Source organism: Ochotona princeps, chromosome 11, assembly GCF_030435755.1.
Source record: "Ochotona princeps isolate mOchPri1 chromosome 11, mOchPri1.hap1, whole genome shotgun sequence".
Classification (NCBI taxonomy): Eukaryota; Metazoa; Chordata; class Mammalia; order Lagomorpha; family Ochotonidae; genus Ochotona; species Ochotona princeps.
The window spans coordinates 16,907,701-16,929,150 of NC_080842.1; the positions used below are offsets into that span (position 1 = coordinate 16,907,701).

The 21,450-nt window shown below is 38.2% G+C and overlaps 1 pseudogene; it reads right to left on the minus strand.

Moving 5' to 3' along the window:
• Positions 1-607: 607 nt before the first annotated feature.
• On the minus strand, positions 608-864 carry LOC101527830 (non-histone chromosomal protein HMG-17-like; annotated as a pseudogene).
• Positions 865-21,450: the final 20,586 nt, after the last annotated feature.

A 21,450-nucleotide genomic window follows, 5' to 3' on the forward strand; every position in this document is an offset into this window, starting at 1 on the left:
TTTGGTGCTCGGAGAAGGGAAAGTTTAGAATGAGTGTTGGCATTTCACATTTAGCATGTTGTTTAACAGCTTGTCACAAACCAACCCTGACTTTTAGGAAATGAAATGAAAATAACAGACTGTTCAATCTGTAGATTCACAATCTAGAAAATAAGCTATTGCTCTTTTGAGGGACATTAGGGTCTCTGCAAATTCCAGCTCATGGTGGTCAGGTTCCAACAGGTCTCTAGGTTTAAAGGAGTTAATTCTACACTGAAGGCAGACAGGGAGGAAAAAGAAGACATAAACCAAAATTTAGACTTCTCATGCCACAAGGTTGTAGTGGCTATGTGTCAAAGGGAGGGAATCCATCCTGCAAGCTAGGAGGAAGTCACTAAAAATTACAAGGGTAAGGTATTCTCCCCACATCAATCCAGTTTTCGATATTTCTCTGTTAGTGACTCATGCCCCTTCTACCCAAACAACGATGAAGTGTTCTGTGTGCTAATAACATAGCTTTAAAAAAAGGAAAACAAAAACAAAATTTTGCATGCTTATAAAATAATAAAAAAGAATATTTCTAACTTACAATCACCAGAAGTACGCAGTTATCAAAAATGCACACCCTTTACCTGACATCTCCAGCACCTTTGGCTTTCTGTGCATGGTCTGTTGGGCATCTCCATGTTCTGTAGGGTTATTCCCGTTGTTGTCAGCATTGGCTTTTCCATTTTTCCCTTTTGATGCCTTCTCTCCCTTTTTAGGCTTGGGCTCTGGCTTTGCAGGAGCTGGTTTGGCAGACAAGTTGGCCGATCCTCTCTGTGGTTTGTCCTTTACCTTGGCGTTAGCTCCTTTAGCATCCCCTTCATCCTTTCCCTTGGACATGGTGGTGATGGTGGCAGCAGTGGCGGGATGTGGGCACTGGGTACCGGTATGCAGCAGGTGCATTTGGTCAGTCCAGGCGTCATTCTTGCCTTTTTTTCACACTGCTCCAATTCTATACGATTAAATTGCAAATAACAGGCCCAGTCCTATTACAACCATTTGGGAGGTGAAGTATCAGATAGGATATCTCACTGCCTCTCTTTTACTCTGCATTTCAAATACATAGAAATAAATATCGCAGAACAAAATTTATAACTTGAGAGAAACTTGAGGTTGGACAACAGAGGAAAGACATAGGTAGAAACAAATTGTACTGAAAATTGAATCCATCAATGCATATAGAGCAGTTAATATTACATGGCCCAGAAAAAAAAATCTTTTAACAGTATTTTGTCATTTTTACTGCATCATTTGCACCATTGTTATTTTCAGTGAGAGCTGAGGAACTGAATCAAGAAATTTGATAGATGATTTAGGAAATCTGTAAATAAACATTAATAGTATAGACAGGCCTTTGAAAACTGCATTTTGTAGTTGTACATTTTTAATCATCTATCTTGACATCTTAGGAATCATCAAAGAATGAATTTATAGTAAGTGCCTGTTTACAAATCTGGTAATTGCATGCAAGTCTAAGCAGCTATCAGAGCCTGGAAATCCTCCCATCTATATGGATCCCATCTGGGAACTATTGGATTGGACTAGAGACTATGCTTCAGTCCATAACATCAGAGCGCATTGAAATCCTACAAGACACTGAAGCCAAAAATTGCATGTCAGAGCAAAGTGAAAGTCAAGCAGGCAAGAGTCTTTATGATTCCCAGATACCGAAAGTCAAGTTAAGGAAACATCTTGAAAACACACTTATGTAGAAAATTAGATTTTCTCAGCCCTATGAATCTTCGCTAAAATTCCTTCTGAAAATATCAACTTCTAATCATCAATGGCTATCCAATTAAAAGTTAATGTACTTTCTATATTTAGGAAAATGCATTGGTCATTTGTACTACTATAACAAAATTCTTGAGACTGGGTCATTTACAAAGAATGGAAATTTGTTTATTTTTTAAGATGTATTCATTTACTTGAAAGGCAGAGTTACAGAGAGAGAAAGGGAGAGCATCTTCCATCTATTGGTCCATTCTCCATATAGCTACAAGGGGCAGAGCTGAGTCAGTGTGAAGTGAGGAGCCAGGATTTTCTGGGTCTCTCGTTTGGGTGCAGAGATCCATACTTGGATGATCCTCTGTTACGTTCCCAAGCATATTAGGAGATAGGTGGATTGGGAATGGAGCATCTGGAACTTGAACTGGTGCTCACATGGCTTGCTAGAAAAACAGACAGTGACTTTACCCAATATATCATGGCATCAGCCCTGAAAAATACATTTTCACAATATTGGAGGCTTGAAGTCCACATCCAAGATCTAGGAGATGGAAGGCTTGCTGTCAAGTGAAGATCCAGCTCCTTCGTCTAAAAAAGCAGTTTGTTGCTGTGTCCTCATGTGGCTGAAGGTGAAAGACAAAAAGGACTTTGAAAGTTCTATTTAAGTTCTTTAATGAGATCACAAACACCATTCTGTAGGCCATGCCCACCAGGTAGCTGGCAGAGACCTAGGGACAATTGCCCACACTGTTTCTGAGGACTTCTTGTGCTTGACAAATCACCACTTAAAACTGGCCTCTGAAAACTGCATATATATGTTTGTGTATAATGACATTATTTTATATATGTATATGTGTATATATATATATATATATGTATATACATGTGTGTGTATGAGAGAGAGAAAGATTCAAGTTGTCAGATTTGGAGACTATATCTCTTAGGGATGTGGCTGTTGTAGTAGACTGTCAAAAGTTCTTATAGCCACTGACTGAAGCTGTTCCTTATCAGAAGCCAAATTATATCCGTGATAAGGGCAGAGGTGATCAGAAAAATCCCAGCCATTACGGGATCCCAAATCCACCAGGTCTTTATCTCTGTAGAGTGTCTTGTTGTCCAAAATCCTGTCGAGGCCTTTGATATGATAGTTGGAATATACACATCAAATTTCTAACCATAGATTCTAGTGGACACACACACACACTTCATAAATGTTGATTCTGAAAAAGCAGCAGGTAACTTCTGAAGTTAAATCTGTAATTATAAATTGGATTAAAATTATGTCATTGCAAATATTTTGGAAAAGGAAAGAAGGAAGGACAGCAGGGTGGGGGAAGGAAGGATTATCTTAGAACTGTACTCATGAAATACATGAAATGTATTCTCTTTATATTACTAAATGTTTTTAAAAGATTAGGATGTAAAAAGTGGGTATTGTTGTGCAAAAAATGGATTGCAATAATGTTTTAATAAGTTTAACAGTAATAACTGGGAGAGAAAGAAAGATCATCCATCTGCTGCTTCACTCACCAAGTAGCCCCAATGGCCATAGCTGAACTGATCCAAAGCCAGGGGTCAGGAGCCTCTTCCAGGTCTCCCGTGTAGGTATAAGACCCCAAAGCTTTGGACCACCCTCTACTGCTTTTCTGGGCCTCAAACAGGGAGCTGGAAAGGAACTGGAGTGGCCAGGATCAAATTGGTGCCTGTATGGGATCTTGGGAACCTGGCACATGCAAGGTGAGGATTTAGCCACTAGGCTACCACACCGGTCCCTCTTAACCTTAAAATCTGATCTGCGCAATGAGATTCTTGTGTGTGTTGACAAATATATGGCTCACTGCAGGTTAGAATAGCCAGAAAGAAGTCAATTGCCTGCATTCCATTTCCTGTAGGAGATCAGGGTGTATTCCTGTGCTACAGTGCTTTTGTCACCTTTTCCATGTGTTAAATTAACTATATTTATGCAAGGGAATACATTCAATGGATTGCACTCAATGGTAATACAGTCAACTCATTTTACCTGGTAGTGCCTGAAAATGGCCTCTCTGGAAATTACTTCACATTTATATTTGACTGACTTTTTGGTAAAGAAATACTATGTTTTGCATTTTAGCTTACTCCCTTTCCAGGTTTTATGCATCTGTTAGAGAAGTACTATTATTGGGATAGATGGAGGGTGTTCATTTCTTTTCATTTCTCATTCATCAACTTTTTTTAAGAGGAAGAAGTGTAATTGGTGACTTTGAGAAGGACCTGTTTCACAGAGTAATCCTTCCATTATTCGTTCGGCCCTTAGAGAACATGTACCGTTCAGGACACTCTAAGAGTAGACTTTGCTCCTAGAAGGGTGTGTGTGTAGTAGCTGACTTATGTCCAGGGTTGGCTGCCTGCATCTGTGCACAGTGATTTAGGAAGCTTCTGCAATAGCTACTTTATCATTAATTATAGTGTCATTTTGGCTTGTATTTTTACTTCTAAATTGGTCTAAAGATTTTGTAGATAGTAGGATATAATTTACTGGCTATTAATGTGCTGAATAAAGACCATTTTGTATTTCATGGATTTTCTCTATTGGGAGAATAATAAAATCATGTAGCAGCCCCTTGCTAAAGTAGACACAAATGCCAAAATGCTGGGCTGACTGGGAGAAATTTTGATTTGTGCCTCTGGCTGAAGTCCATGATGCCTGATTTTAAATGGGCAGCTGTTTTTGCTGACATCCCTTGAAACTCAGCACACCAGAGGGAAACAAGTCATTACTGTGGTCTCCAGCCCATCCCAGGTTGCCCATGACCATAATTGCTGCACTGTATTTTCAACATAGATCACTATATCATCAATGAAGATTCTGTGTGGTTATGCTCATTAAGTTTACCAAGATTTTATTACAAACCACTGTTGTAAAAAACCGACAAATCAATTTCTTACATTCTACTATAGCTTAAAAATTTCATTAATAAAAAAAGAGAACAGATTTCGTGTATTTGCTAGGTGTTGTGCTAGAAATGTAACCATATTCTCCACCAAATTGCTGGCTTGCATTTGCTTGTAATCAATCTTTTTTCTTTAAAATGATTAATTTGTCTACTTGATTTAATTGTTCTCTCAGCTTGCCAGATCGTTCTGAGGCAAGCAGTTAGCAACACAGACATCTAGATGTATCATCATGCATTACTAATTTGAGCATTGGTTTGGATGTGAAAAAGGGAGAGCAAATTAAATGGAATTTGTAGTGACTTTTTTGCCAAAGACCAAGAAAAGGGAGTACTTAGTACTGAAATGAGTGCTCTGGGGTCCATGTTAAATGAGGGAGAGGGAGATGCCTATCAAAATCTGGAATATATTATCCATGCCTCACCTGGGTGGTACAAATTCCACATGCCATCTGTCACATACATCCAACTACCGATTTCTTTTATTAAAACATAATTATTTCATCTGTACTCTTTTAATATTCCACATTCACATAACAGCCAGGGCAATTTTTGGTATGTTTATTTGGGAAAATTCTGACAAAGGCCATATCTTTGCCGCCTCCTTTATTGCTCTTCTAAGTCTAATTTCCCCTGATGGAAATCAGTTTTTCCAATGACAGAGGAAAAGTAATTAAGTATGTTCAGTTCGCAGCTAAGTTTTCTCATCGCCAACCATCTAAATAGCTGAATAATTACATGGGGACAACAGTAATAACACAGTGATGTAACAGGAAATTAGGGGCATATAAAATCATGTGTGCCCCTCTGGACACAACCTGATCCTGACTCTCGTAGGGCCAGAGTGGATGCTGCCCTGTGAGTCCTGCCCTTTCCTGTCACACACCAATTCAACCACAGCTGAACTAATCAGAAGTGAAATGTGTGACAAAACCATAGCCATCTATTTGAACTAGAAATCCACAGACTAAAGTAGGAGGCACATAAGGTCCCACACATGAGCTTTGTTTTTGTTTAATTTGTAAATGAAGATTCACCAAGGATGATTTTGTTTTGTGAGTGAGAATTCACACAGTTTGTTTCTGTTGAAAGTTGGCTGATTTTACTAGGAGGTCTTTCAGTTGTTGTGTCTCACATTTGTGTGGAAAACCCTCCGAATCTAAGCAGTCCACCTGCTCCCCAACGGAGGTCCTTTGAAGCTAATTCTTCTTCCTGCAGAGCCAGCACCCCACTAAGGCCTGGAAGGATGGGGTGTACTTACCACACTCACTGAACTGCTTTTAGTGGTTTATCATCTCTGGGAGGATTAGATTAAAACCATGTATGTACTCTCTTCTTATAATCCACCATTTAGACAGGAATGGAGACAGCTATCCCTAATGGCTTTAACCGTTACTACATGCAATAGGCTGTACAGGCCATGCTCTTTAGTATTCTCTTAGTCCTCCTCCCTCACTTTCAACTTTTCTCTCCAAATCAACATCCTGCTAAAATTAACTCATATAATTGAGACAGTGGTGCAGCAATCCCCACAGAGTCCCTGATCACAATTTGATTTCCTCTGTAGATAGCATCTTGATACTTGATCTTGTTTGAAGGGTTTTTTTTTCGGGAGCCCTAGACCCTGAGCTAAGTACACGACACCTGACTACATGACGCCCATCTTGACATTATCAAAATGCCCAGAGTATGTTGCTGCTGGCTGACCAAAAGGGCCGTAAGTGCTGCAGAACAACTTGAGTCAGTATCTGAGGTGAACATGCAGTCCTCAGCCCCAACATCATATGGCCCCTTACACCTAACTCTCAACCCTTGAAGGGGCCTTGGAGTTTAGCAATGGGCTCCCAGTTCCTTACTCTGTGCTCAGTAAATCAATGCCTATTTCCCTCCATCAACCTGACAGTGAAAACCCTGATTGTGTGTCAGGTGAGTAGACCCAGGTCTTGGGGTTTGACAACAAAGAATGCTTCCTAATTATGTAAAATGTTGTACTCTTGACCATTCTCTTAAGTGCAAAAAGAAATTTTGGACATTTGTTGCTAACAGAGGAAAATAAGCATTGCTTTTATTGCTAGCTTTTTTTTTTAATTATGAAGACTTGATTTTTAATAACACATCATTTGCCAAATATTGTATGTGTTCAGGATCTGTGAACACACTGGGATGATTTTAGTAATGACTTCCTCATCAAGAAAGCATACTACAAATCCATATACCCAGTAGGATAGTATTGCTATAAAGATAATGGTGTATTGCCTTTGATGTTAAGTAAGTGTATTGAAAGTATGAGCGTATAATAACCTATATTGTCTAAAACAGTTCCTTGCAGCCTCTTTTATGTTCCATGAAAGATGATATACTTTGTATAATGTGAGTGAAAATGTAGTTCATCATCTGTTTTTAGAAGTTAGACATATTCTTTTTCTCTTATTTCTGCTCTAAATATTTATAAGGCCTTAAAAAGTTTCAAATACATTTTTATATATTCTTCTCTTTATTCTTGAAAAGACACAAACTAATGTTAATGAAAATCCCAATCCTTTTTAATTCTTTCCATGAATTTTCTTGGCTATCCTTTACTCTGTCCCTAATCCCAGCAGGTGTAAAAGATGTTGTTAATATATTTAGTATGGATAACACACAACTACTGAATTGAGTGGGGGTGAATTACTCTGCAAATCAAGTGATGTTTGAGAGAGTGGGGCATCATTGCAATCCTTTATGGATCACATCAGATTTTGAGAGCTAATCTCTGTGAATGACTTTATTGTGGTGCATAGTCTGTCTGTCTGCCTGTCTGTCTCTGTCTGTCTCTCTCTCTCTCTCTCCATCTCTCTCCTCATCTCTTACCTCTTGCACCCGCCTATGTTGCTGCTTTGCCATTCTCTAGAGAGACACAATGATTGTCAGGATCTAATCTCGAGCTTACCGAGATAAAAAAAAAATGTCTCATCCTTCAAAGATTTTATGTATGAGTCCCTGGGTTCTGCTTTGGTCATCTGTGCCTTTCTGAGCCAGAGAAGGAGGCAAATGTTTTGCTCTCTGAGTTAAGATGTTGGGACAGTATGCTGTATGTCTAACTGTCACAGAAGGATCAAAGAGCAGGCAATCCAAGGCAGACACACAATCACAAATGCTTACTTTTATGGGTGACACCACTATGTAAAATATAGGGGATTTAAGATGAGTTTTTGACAGTAGAATCTGCTCCCTTTAATACATCATGCTGCCTGTTTAGCACATAAAAGAAAATAAACAATGGCAAGTTTTAAACAACTCATTTTTTTTCATTTGTTTTTTGTTTTTTTTTTATTTTTAATTAATATTTAGCATTATGTGACAGTTTCATAGGCTCTGGGAATCCCCCACCCCTCCCCACGCCCCTCCCCCCTGGTGGATTCCTCCACCTTGATGCAGTATTACAGTTCAAATTCAATCAAGATTCTTTCCTTGCAAACATATATTAAGCATGGAGTCCAGCTACTTATTGTCCAGATGGGTTGAACAGTTTCTTGGGGAGACCATTTCTGGTCCGAAGTCAGAGCTGGTAGAATATCATCACAGTCAATTAAGAGTCCCAATATAACATCAACAGCAATTTGCAATATTATGGAATTGACATGGTTTTGAGTAACCAGTATGTTAAAACAACAACAACAACAACAACAACAACAAAAAGAACAAAATAACAAAAAACAAGTCCTAACCACAACCTATGATTAGCTCATTGACATCTCAATTTTAGTTTATATACAGGACCGGACCGGCTGCTATATACCTTGAAAAGGCTATAGGGTACCATTCAGCTGTCTCATATCTATTTCATTTTAGTATTTAGCCATTTGTTGTGTTGAAGTATAATTTTGTTGATCTTGGCAGATTTTGGGATAATCTAGACTGGCTTGTAACTCTAACAAGATATCTGTCGACATTTAATGTGCAGAACATTTTTTTTTTTGGCGGGGGGTGCGCAGGAAAATCCTCAACACCATGGTGAGGAGTGACTAATCTTTGTGTCCCACCCAGCAGGGCATGAGCCAATCCATGCCAGCTCTTTCCTGTCAGATTTCAAGCTCTACTTTCTGTTGTTTGTCTATCTATTTTAGGTTTTTTTTTTTTTTTTTTTTTTTTTTTTTTTTAGTTTGTATGATTGTTTGTTTGCTGTGAGGGGTTTTCGAAGCGATCCCAATGGTCACTGCGAGGGAGGGCGGGGGTCCAGAGGTGGAGCCAGGCTGGGACCAGAGAAAGCTCCCCTCCCTGGTCCTGAAGGACATTAATTGTTCTTCTGTGTCTGCTGACTGCTCAGGGCTTCTGGTTGTCTTTCCGATGACGTTGGTTTCTGCGCGGTAGTGTTTGGACTTCTTCCATCCCCTGTGGAAGCTCCGGTTGGGGGTGGGTGACCTCAGAGTACTCAGCCTCTGAGGGCATCCAATTCCCTGTGGCCTCCTTGGCAGTTGGGGTATAGTCCTTGTTGCTCGTATTAGTAGTTTGTGTTGAAGATCTGGGAGTCTTCGTGGTTGGGATCCAAGCTTCCTCCTTACCACCTGCTCCACTCTGGAGTGCCCCCCTGCTCCACGCACATGACCTCCTGTTAAGAGGTTGTCAGGATCGCACCCGATTCCCCCCTCATGCATTGGTATAGTAGTTTTATTGTTGTTTAGTGCCGCTTTGAGTCTCTTGTCTATGAATTACCAGATTTGACCTTGATAAGCTATATTGTATTTTTTTTTCCTCTCACTCTTTTTATGGTCTTGAAAGATTTCCCTGCACTCCCTCCCCATTACCGGTTAACATAGCGTATTGAGGGTATAGTAGGTTTTACAGTTTTTTGATGTAGATCTTAAATATTCTGACATTAATTGTTGGTTTATAGATTATATCACGTTATCTTATTGCATTGGATACAGGTTGTTAGAGATTGCACTAATATTACAATATACAGGTACTATCTTTCAAGTTGTCATCTTTTCATCTCAGATTAAGGCAAACATGTGGTATTTAACCTTTTGGGATTGGTTCATTTCTCTTAGCATGATGGATTCCAGTCGGGCCCATTTGTCCACAAAGAACTGCATTTCGTTTTTTTTAATAGCTGAGTAGTATTCCATAGAGTAGATGAACCATAGCTTTCTTATCCAGTCTTCTGTTGATGGGCATTTTGGCTGCTTCCAGGTTTTTGCGATTGTAGATTGTGCTGCTATGAACATAGGCGTGCATGTTGGTTTCTTGTGTAGGAGATCTTTTGGATATATTCCTAGGAGTGCTATTGCTGGATCATATGGTATGCTGATTTTCAGTTGTTTGAGTATTCGCCAAACTGATTCCCATAGAGGCTGTACAAGTCTGCAGTCCCACCAGCAGTGGAGAAGGGTTCCCTTTTCCCCACAGCCTCGCCAGCAAGTGTTGGTGGTATTATGTATGTGTGCCATCCTTACTGGAGTTAGGTGGTACCTCATTGTTGTCTTCATTTGGATTTCCCTTATTGCCAAGGAACTTGAGCATTTTTTCATATGCTTGTTTGCCATTTGTGTTTGTTCTTTTGTGAAATGTCTGCCCATTTCCCGTGCCCATTTCTTGAGCAGTTTGTTTGTTCTGTTGTTTTGGTTTCTCTGTAGCTCTTTGTATATTCTGGAGATCAGCCCTCTATCTCCTATGTAGTGTGCAAAGATCTTCTCCCATTCTGTAGGTTGTTTTTTTACTTTGTTGATTGTTTCTCTAGCTGTACAGAAGCTTCTTAGTTTGATGAGGTCCCAATTGTTTATTTTGGTCTCGATTTCTACTGCATTTGGAGTCTTTTTTAGGAAGTGAGGGCCTACCCCTAAGTGTTGCAGTGTGTTTCCAACATTTTCTTCCAAAAGTTTGAAGGTTTCTGGATGTAGGTTTAGATCTTTTATCCATTTAGATTCGATCTTGGTGTATGGTGAGAGATGTGGGTCTATCTTTTTGCTTCTGCAGGCTATCAACCAGTTGTCCCAACAGCATTTATTGAACAGACCTTTCCATTTGCTTGGGTTGTTGTCTGTCTTTTTGTCGAAGATTAATTGACTGTATCTGTGTGGGTTTCCATCTGTTGTTTCTATTCTGCTCCACTGATCTTCCTCTCTATCTTTGTGCCAGTACCAGGCTGTTTTGATGACCACTGCCCTATAGTATGTCCATAGATCCGGTACTGTGATTCCCCCTGTTAAGTGCCTGTTCTTCAGAGTGGTTTTGGCTATTCGTGGTTTTTTGTGTTTCCAGGTGAATCTGTGTATCATTTTTTCCAGTTCGATGAAGAATGCTGTGGGTAATTTGATTGGGATTGCATTGAATGTATATATTGCTTTTGGTAGTATAGACATTTTGATGATATTAATTTTGCCTATCCAGGAGCATGGGATGTTGTTCCATCTTTCGAGGTCTTGTTCTATTTGTTTTTTGAGTGTTTTGTAATTTTCTTCATAAAGGTCATCTACGCTTTTGGTTAAATTTATTCCCAGATATTTCATGCTTTTCTCTATTATTTTGAATGGTAGCTTGTTGGTTAGATCTTCTTCCATCTTGCGGCCATTTGCATACACCATGGCTATTGATTTTTGTTCATTAATTTTGTATCCTGCCACTCTGCCAAATTCTCATATGAGTTCTAGGAGTCTTTGTAAATAACTCATTTTTAAAAAACTCAATCTCAATGTGTTCTGCTTTGAGTGGCCATATTACTGCTTTCCAGACACTGATTTTTGATTCTTATTTTCTGTATTAATGATTGGACAGTTGTCAAATCACTTTGATGGGAAGGCTTTTGTTGATAGTACGCTCTTCAGATGATCAGCAATTTTTACCAGCTGTAAATCGCTAACAGATACCTCTTCAATTTTCTCAACACCAAGGAAAATAATTCTAAGATGAAAGCAAAACAAAATCTGAGTTTTTGTATTGATTACTAGCTATCTGCTTCTTACTATACTAAAGCAAGGACAGAAAGTAACATGTTAACATATTAAATGCCAGATCATAGAATGAAAAAAGTGAGATGTCTAATGTTTGGAAATAATAATAATGACAGTAGTAATTTGCTTTTACATTGAAAACAAGATTTTATTTTTTTGAAAGAGAAAGAGAGACAGAGAGAGACAGAGGCGGAAGAGATGGAGACAAAGAGAAATAACAATTTTCCATCCACTGGTTAATCCTCCACATGGTCACAACTGCCAGGTCCTGGGTCAGCAAACACCCAGGATTTCTTTCTATCCTGATCCTCCGCATGAGTGGCAGGGTCTCAGACATTTGAGATGCCTTTTGATGTGTCCCTACTGTATAAGCAGGAATCTGGGTCAGAAACAGAGCAGGTGAGACCTAACCTAGCACTCTAATATAATCCACTGATGTTGCAAGCACAGGGCTTGATCCACTATGACACAACATGAACCCCAGTAATGATATTTTTACTTCTCTCATTTTGTCCATTTTATCAGTGGCCCCTATATTTTTCTCTGATATTATTTTAACATTATAATTTAATATTAATAATTTAATTGAAAAAATAAAATTATCACCAGGTGGTTTTTGTTATATGCATACGAAATTCTGTCATGTCTCTTCAAATGTAACAGAAATCCACTTACACCAGTTCCTGTTCCTGACATTAACTCTGTCATTTCATGTTTTGGTATTATTTTAGTATTTTCTGGCCTCAGAAGGGTGGAAAACAGGCCTTAGTAAAGAAACCTGATGTCTATTCCTCAGTGTATGAGAGCTTATGCATGCACCTGGGAACTCTCTTCTCTAGAGCTTCTTCCTCTAAGAGGGAGAGAAAAGAGAGAGAGACCTAGCTTCCACCCTCCAGGCCAGACTGAAGTCTCCCTCAGAGTGCAGTGAATTCATATACTTGTACTTAGCTGCTGAACAGTATCCCAGGTTCAAAGCAGCACCTGCATGTGGGTGCGTATGTTCCCAGTGGTTGCTTACCCCCTGTACCACAACATCTATCCCTTTCCTGTTTTTCGATATTTTCAGTGTATTTATGCTTTCAAATATACATATATATATACACGTATGATATTTTTACATATATATACAACACATATATACAATCTGACATATTATATATAATCCATATTATGCATATATGTATAGTGTATTCACTTGACATTTTTATAGAACTATACAAACTATACAAAAAGGTTACTCTTCAGTTCAGCTACTTAAAGTGTTTTATTCTTATTTCACAAACACGTTTAAACAAAAGATAAAAGATTATTAATTTTCAGGTCCCAGGCTTTTTGCAGGAAATGAGAGTTACACACCACCTGCCTGAATGAAGGTGATATAGCATCTGCAAGGAACTGGCAGGGATTCAGAAGAACAGACACATGAATGTTGCCAGACGGTAGGAGGTAACAAGCTGATCTACAAAGACTAGCCATTTCTGTTCCTGGAAATAAAAGTCACCTAGTTTTATTACCCCTTTCCTTTGCCATCCATTTCCTCAGCCTATCCCTGTTTGATTGCAGCCAAAGGAGAGTCCGTATACATGAGTCCGTATACTCCTTATCATTGCACTTTTTCCTTTGGTAATAGCCTTTCATTTTTCAGTTGTTAGTTCAGTGACAGTGGTGGCTCATTTTACCCCTCAACATATCTTTGATGAGCATTTTAATTTTTTTTCATAGCATTTTGAACTTTTATTCTTTAGTACTTACCACCATTTTTAATTGTGTACTCAATGAAAATGTGCTTCATATTTCATCCTCCCACTAGAATTTAAGCCATTAAAGGATTTGTTTCACCCCCCCCCCCTTAGTTTAGCACATACTTTTACCTTGTACAGTGTATTAGGCTTTTAACCACTGGTGTAATGCATGCATCTATTAAGGAAGTTGCATGCTGGAATTACCCTATTGGGCTGGACCATTGCCCCAGTCCTGGAAACGTAGGGCCGCTTGAGATTCAAAAAATGGGAACTTAGCTTCAGTGACATAGCTATTGGAATTTATAGGGTTTAAAAGGTAGGCATTTTACTTACAAATAATGTTTCCGTATTTTTAACAACCAAAAGTGCTAGCAGTGTTCCAACTGAACACCAAAGGAAAGAGATATATAAAATACAGCAATACTCCGTTTTAATTTCCTCATGATTTTAACCCCAAGGCACTTTAACATTTGAACAGATTTACTTCTGTGATTTTATCACACTTTATATTTAATAAGCCTGACAACAAAGTATAAAATAAAGTCTATTTTAATTTGGATTGGATATTATAACACATCCAAGGCAATACTAATTTCTTATCTACATGCTGATTTTAATTATGGTGAAGACATCATATGGCTGTAAATAACTTCCTCTTGTTTGGAAAAAAGTTTATATAACCACGATTATATATGAAATGTCTCATTTTGACACTTCTCTTGGTGTGTGGAACTTTTTCATAAACTCATATTATTTTTAAAACTATGATCAAATAAAATTTGCAAAAGCCCTTTATGGTTATTGCAACTTCATTTCTGTCCAAGACACCAGCTGTGACCATACTTTTTGCCTGTTTCTATAGTGAACAATGCCAATAGGTTTTGCAATTAGAATTGGGCACACTAAAATCAAACACGAAAGTTTGACAAACTTTTACACACATCCTGAAGATGGTTTCTGATACATTTTATACTTCAATAATTTTTCGAAATTAATAGTCTACTGAATACCTTTACGCTTTTAAAGAGCAATATATCATTACACTATGGCAAACTCCACCTTTTAGAATCTGTGTTTCTTTATAATTTGATACAAGAAAAGGCTTTCAAATCTGTCTACTCTAGAAAATAAATTCTTCTGTTAAGATCCTTTGATCAATCTACCTCAGTTGGAATTCTTTTTTTTATTTTTTTTTAAAGATTTATTTTTATTACAAAGTCAGATATACACAGAGGAGGAGTGACAGAGAGGAAGATCTTCCGTCCGATGTTTCACTCCCCAAGTGAGCCGCAACGGGCCGGTGTGCGCCAATCAGATGCCGGGAACCAGGAACCTCTTCCAGGTCTCCCACACCGGGTGCAGGGTTCCAATGCTTTGGGCCGTCCTCGACTGCTTTCCCAGGCCACAAGCAGGGAGCTGGATGGGAAGTGGAGCTGCCGGGACCAGAACCGGCGCCCATATGGGATCCCGGTGCGTTCAAGGTGAGGACTTTAGCTGCTAGGCCACGCCGCTGGGCCCCCTCAGTTGGAATTCTTATTCTTCATGAGCTTGTTTATGTTTTTTCTTGATCAGTATTTCCAGAATTAGTCATCCATCTCAAAGTCTCTAATGCTTTGAATAAATTTTTATTTTGATGCTTTGAAGATGATAAATTGTTTTATATATCTTATTGAAGTATAAAATTTCTAGGGGAAGAGCCCATTGTTAGTTATTTATACAGACTAACATGTTGCTTAAGTTTTTGAGGGTATTTCAATGAAAATAAAAGGGAATAAAATCCCCTGGGGTTGGCACTGTGACTTAGCACCGTAAGCTGCAATTCGTTATCCCGTTTAGTATCAGTTTCTCCTTCTGGCTGTTCTACTGCAAATCAGGCTCCCTGCAAATGCACCTGGGAAAAAAGCAGCAGATGACCCAAAGCCCTGAGGCCTCTACCTGCTAAGGGAGTCTATGATGGGGTTCCTGGCTCAGGGCCTCAGCCTGGCCCAGCTCTAGCCTTTGACGGCAACAGAACCCAGAGGACAAAAGATATTCTCTCTCTGCTTTTTAAATTAAAAATAATTTTGAAACTGGAAAAAAATTTTTCGCAGACTCCCCCCTCCCCCATCTTATCTTTGAAGTACAGGTTCCAAGAACGCCAGTGAATGTGTGCAACCGTGGATAGTCCTGAGTTCATAGTATCTATCTAGCTATCAATAGGCCAATCTATCCATCTATACATTTTTTTTCTATTTGCACTGCAGCATTGCCGCTTACTGCTTGAATGAATCTATCCCTCAGTTCTTTGTTGTACTGCTCCTTTGTGCTTATGGCCATCACCAAATAAACAGGTTTACTTGGACTAGGAACTCAAACTCTGTGGCAGGTGATCTGATAATGAAGACAACTGCTGGGTGACTGAATGAGAGGTAGAATACAAAGCATGGATACACTAAGTAAAGAGAAGATTCGTGTCATGGGCAAGCTGGGTGAGCTGGTATTAGATTTACAGTACTTACACATTCAATTTAAAATGTTTTAATTGTTTATTTTGGAAAGTTTTCGTTGATATATTCACAGTGGGATAGAGCCTAGATAACTGAAACCATGGAGAACAAAACCAAAGATTTGGAAGTTCTAATGTGTATCACTGTGGTCATTACTTTTTTCCTATGATCCCAACTTTATGTAATTTTAGAAAGATATATTGATTTCTTTAAAAGTCAGAGTCATAAAAAGAAAGAGAAAAAAGAAGTAAGTGGTTTTTAATTGACTATTATTCATTTCATTGCCCAAATAACCATAATAGTCAGGGCTGAATCAGGCCCAAAACCAACAGCCAGGAACTTCATCCAAGCCTTCCACACGGGGGGTGGGGCCTCAATGCTTGGCCATCTTTTGTTGTTTTTGCAAGAATGTTAGCAAGAAGCTAGTTCAGAAACGGGGCAGCTGGAACACAAATTGGCATTCATATGGCATGTTGGAGTCTCTGGCAGCGACTCTACCCATTATGGTGCAGTGCCTCTCCCAATTTTTATAACAGTTAAGCTTCCCTTAATTACCATTAGTGCCTTTTCAAAGTTCCCTAGTTTCTTTTCTTTGTCAGTATTGCATTTTCCTTTATCTTAGTAGAGTGACACATGGTAAGTAAAATATAATCCAAGAAGTAGTTTGATAATTAAAAATACTGCCATAAACTTATCACCTGGCATATTTCTCTCTTACCTTAATGCAACGCATTATGATGTATTATTTTCTAACTCATCTATTAAAGGCAATTAAAACAAAAGGAAGAATAATGTTCTGCAGTTGCTTTTACCCCTAGGACCTTCTAGAGAAAGAAACAAGATGAGCTTTGGTATTTATGGAGTTTGTTGTCTATTAGGACTCTTAACTAAGGCTCACACAACCTTTCAGGAACTCTTAATTAGATTTGATGTTTTATTTGTCTTCATTAAGAGAGAAATTAATTTTTAATTAAAAAAGAAAAGACTACTGCATCACTGGGCTATTTAAAAAACAGCTTTCCATTCTTTAATTCTATAAGCAAGACATAATTATAAATTACTAATAATACATCAGGGTAATAATCTAACCCACTGAATAACCTGGCATTGTGGGGACAAAGAAAAGCCTTGAAAAAGTCTTAACTGAGATATTTCATTTCATGAATACTTTATTAACAACTCAAACTCTTGGGGCCTGCACGGTTACATAACAAGCTATTGCTCTACCTGCAATCACCAGCATCCCATATGGGCATCCCGTATCATGTCCCTGGTGCTCCACTTTTGATCCAGCTCCCTAATTATAGCCTGGAAAAGCAGTAGAGAGTGACTGAAGTCCTTGTGTCTATGCACCTACGTGGGAAACTTGGAAGAAGCTCCTGGCTCCTATCTCTGAGGCAGCTCAGCTCCAGCCACAGTTTGAATCAGCAGATGGAAGACCTCTCCCCTTTTCTGTTGCTCCTGCTCTGTAGAGTCTCCCTTTCAAATAAAAATTAAGAAATTTCTCTTTTTAAATTGAAACTCTTGGAAATGTTCCAAAATAGAGCATAGATTTCCTTTTGACATCTGTTAAAGCAACTGAATTTGTTGCAAAGTACTTTCGCAGCATTATGATTATCCTTTGATTTTATATTCTGTCCTTTCAATTTTGTTTCCGATGTGATAGGCCATTGTTGATTGTTTTCATCTACGGAACAAATGAAGGTGTGAAAATAAGGCAGAAGGAGCCAAACACAACCAAAATACTATAAAAATGTAGAGAGATATACCAATATAGAAGAAAGAAACGCATTATAAGTAAATTATGAAGTGTCATGCTGATGAAATATTCTGAGACAAAACAAACAAGCAAGATCGTTTTTGAAAAGAAATCTGATTCCTAGCTCTGCCCTTATAAGAGGAAGGAGTCTTTTGTTCCAAAGCAATGCCATCACCACTGCTGTTTCTGAGTGATGGCAGAGGGTATATGATTATGAGCAGATCATAAATGCACAAAACGGTGAAATTCTGAAGCTTCCAGCCGTCCGAAAGAGAGGAACGTGGATGGGTTGATATGCTTGGAACCTATGCCTCCTTGGGACAGTCAGTTTATGTCATCTTCTCAAATACACTAAAGCCTCTCCATGTAGTTGGTAAAAGTGAAGAGAAAAGGTAGCAGGTGTGAAGAGTTTTCCTGGGTACAGATTCACTGCTCAGTCACTACCTCTGGAGATTCACAGGATTGGTCAACTGTAACCAAAATCTGTTGACTCTTCGAAAATTTCTGCCTAAGCCATGTCAAGAAATACTTTAAAAAGTTACTTATTTTCATTGGAAGGGCAGGTTGTCAGAGAGGAGAGACAAAATTCTTCCATCTGCCTAGGGCCTGGTGGTGGCCTAGCAGCTAAAGTCCTTGCCTTGAATGCGCCAGAATCCCATATGGGCACCGGTTCTAATCCCAGCAGCCCTGCTTCTTACCCAGGGACTGTTTGTGGAGTAGGAAAGCAGTTGAGGATGGCCCAGAGCCTTGGAACCCTGCACCCACATGTGAGACCCGGTAGAGCGCCAAGCTTCTGGCTTTGGATTGGCTCAGCTCTGGCCATTGCGGTCACTTGGGGAGTTAATCATTGGACGGAGGATCTTCCACTCTGTCTCTCCTCTTCTCTATATCTGACTTTGCAATAAAAATAACTAAATCTTTCAAAAAAAAATCTTCCATCTGCTGGCTCACTCCCCAAACTGCCCTAATGTCTGGAGCTGAGACAATCCAAATCCAGAAGCTTCTTCTAGGTCTCTGACACAGGTGCAGGGTCCCAAGCCTTTGGGCCATCCTCCACTGCTCTCCCAGGACACAAGCAGAAACTGGACGGGAAGTGGTTCATCCAGGACACCGACCGGTTCCCATATGGAGTGCCAGTGCTTGGAGGTGCAGGATTAGCTAGTTAAACTGTTGCACTGGCCTTGAAAAGTAACCCTTTGATTGTAGAAGTTAAGTGACAGCCTTTGTTGGTTTAATCTATTCTTCTCTCTTTCTATTAACAAATGAATCAGAGTTTACAGACTAGTTTCTGGCTCTTGATTTCCCCGCAACATGTAGAAATTTCTAATGTAAAGTGGAAGATTCCTTTTAGTAAAAGTTTATGTCTTAAAATGCAACATTAACACTAAAATTTCATGAATTTTAGAAGTGAAAAGAAAAATAATTGAACTAAGTATTTTATGTCAAATTATCATTTAGTATCTTTCTAATGGAGAGACAAATTATTTAAATGGATTTTTTAGATATACACCATAAAATATATGCTCATATTTGAAAAATAGTAATTAGCACAAGGAAAAGAACATAGAAGGAATAAGTAGAAATCTTAGAACTGGAAAATGTGTCTAATAGAATATGACAAATGTATCAGCTTGGAGATGAGTCAATGGATATTATTGGATCTGAAATAAAGCAGTTCAAGGTTGGTATGTGTTGCAGTACTTAAGCTAACATGGGTATATACTCCATGTTAGAGTGTCTGGTTTGTGTTCTGACCATTCTAATTCTGATACAGCTTCCTACTAAGGGGCACTCAGATGATGGCTCAAGTACTTGGACCCTGCCTTGTAAGAAACAGGGATGGAATTTTGGTATTCTGGCTTCATCTTATCCCAGCCCTAGCTGTCAGGGGGCATTTGTAGAGTGAACCAGAGGATGGAAGATTCTCTTTCTCTCTCTTTTTTCTTTTCTCTCTTCCTTCCTGCCTATTTCTCTCTTTCTCCTACCGCCCCATCTCTTTCTCTCCACCTGTTTCTCCAACTCTCTCTGCCTTTCAGATGCAATAAAAAATAAATGTTCTTAATTGAAAAATGAATTAAAAATGAGATTAACCTCATGGATCTCTAAATACTATGGATAGCAATGATCCTGGTAAGAAAGGAGAGGGAAACAAATGAAAAAAAAATGAAGTTTTGTTGAGAAGATTACAAATTTGTTGAAATATTTCTGCATCCAATCAAAATGATCACCCAGAAGGAACATTATCACATGGTAGAGTATAAAGAGTGAATTCTACCTGTATAGCCACACTACACGATGTTGAATAAGATTTTTTTTATTGAAAGGAATTGATATTAGAATAAAATGTGAATCTTTATGAAGCCAGAGTTGTGATCACCTAGATAAAGACATTATTCCTTTTAGTGTGAAATATGTGTTATCGTATTTTTTAAAAACTTACGTTGATGATTTTAGAGAGTTTCTAGGTAGACAGTGAGAAGCCAGCATTGTGCTTTACAATTCTGGAGAAATCAACAAAATGATAATGCAGTTAGATGAAATTTAAATAGGTGGAATAATTCTGAAATATTTGAATAATTAAAAATACAGAACATAAGAACAGAACAGAAGGATAATGGCCATCGAAAGTAGTAATAAGTAGAAGTAATTATAATGAAGTCCATAATTAAATTAATATTTAATATACCAAATATTCCCCAAAAAAGTAAAAATGAGGAGAATGGATAGAAAGGGAAGGAAAGGAAAAAATAGCAAGAAAAAAAGATAAAGAAGAGAAAGTAAAGAGAAAGTAAAGATGAGACAACATCAAGTATTCTTTCATCTTGTTCAATATTGCTTACAAATATCAAAATTGTTTGCTTGCTTTTTGGCTGTATCCCATGTGTTTTGATGTTTTTTATTTCAGTTTGGCTCATTCCAAAAAAATCTCTTTTCTCTAGTCAAAATCCGTCACGGGCTCATGAATTATACGATGGCATCATTTTTTCCCAAGAGACTTCTGTCTTCCCTTTTTGTCACTCGTGTGTTGATGACTGAGTGGCATGCATTTTTTGTTGCTGTTGTTGTTTTCATGGTACTGTAATTTGTTGTTGATGCTATTGTTGTTGTTATTGTGGCTGCTCTAACTCATACCAGTTGTCAACCTTGAAAAAAATCAAAAATTCCTTAAAATGAATAATGAAATTATAATTCATGTGGAACTTTACCAGTTTAAGCAATATTTGCATCAGTGAAGGAGATAAATGTATCATATATGATATTATGGATATAAACGCTTCTTAAAATAATTTTTTTGCTTTTTAAATTTTTTTATTTTGTTTTTTTATTCTTGCTTTGTATTAGCACCACTGAAGCCTTACTGGAAGGATGTATTTCTTTCCTTTGCTTTAAGTGAAAATAGGGGATGAGTCTTGGTTGTTACAAATTTTCATCGAATAAACTGAAATTTAATGCAACAAGGAGATGTGGGAATTGTGTAGCTCTTACATCCAAACTGCCTCCTACAAATAGAAAGGGAACTGCAATGTATATAATTGTCTGGCTTATAATAGAAATTGACTAGAGACAGCCTAGTCAGAGCTTTACATTTTAGGAATCACTTTCATTATAATCCATTATACTGTGTATATTTAGTGTGTGTTTGCAATTCTGTTATGAAACAGTTCAGTGGTTTTTGAGCCATAATTCATGGCTTGACTTTGCCAAAGGGCCCCAATTGTAATCTGTTGTACATATAAAGCATAAATTAATATATTGCTACCCTGTAAGAATATTATACAAGTAAGTTTGTTTTAGAATGTTACACTTGAAATACAATAAAAGAGTAAAAGTTCTTATATAAGAATTCATATT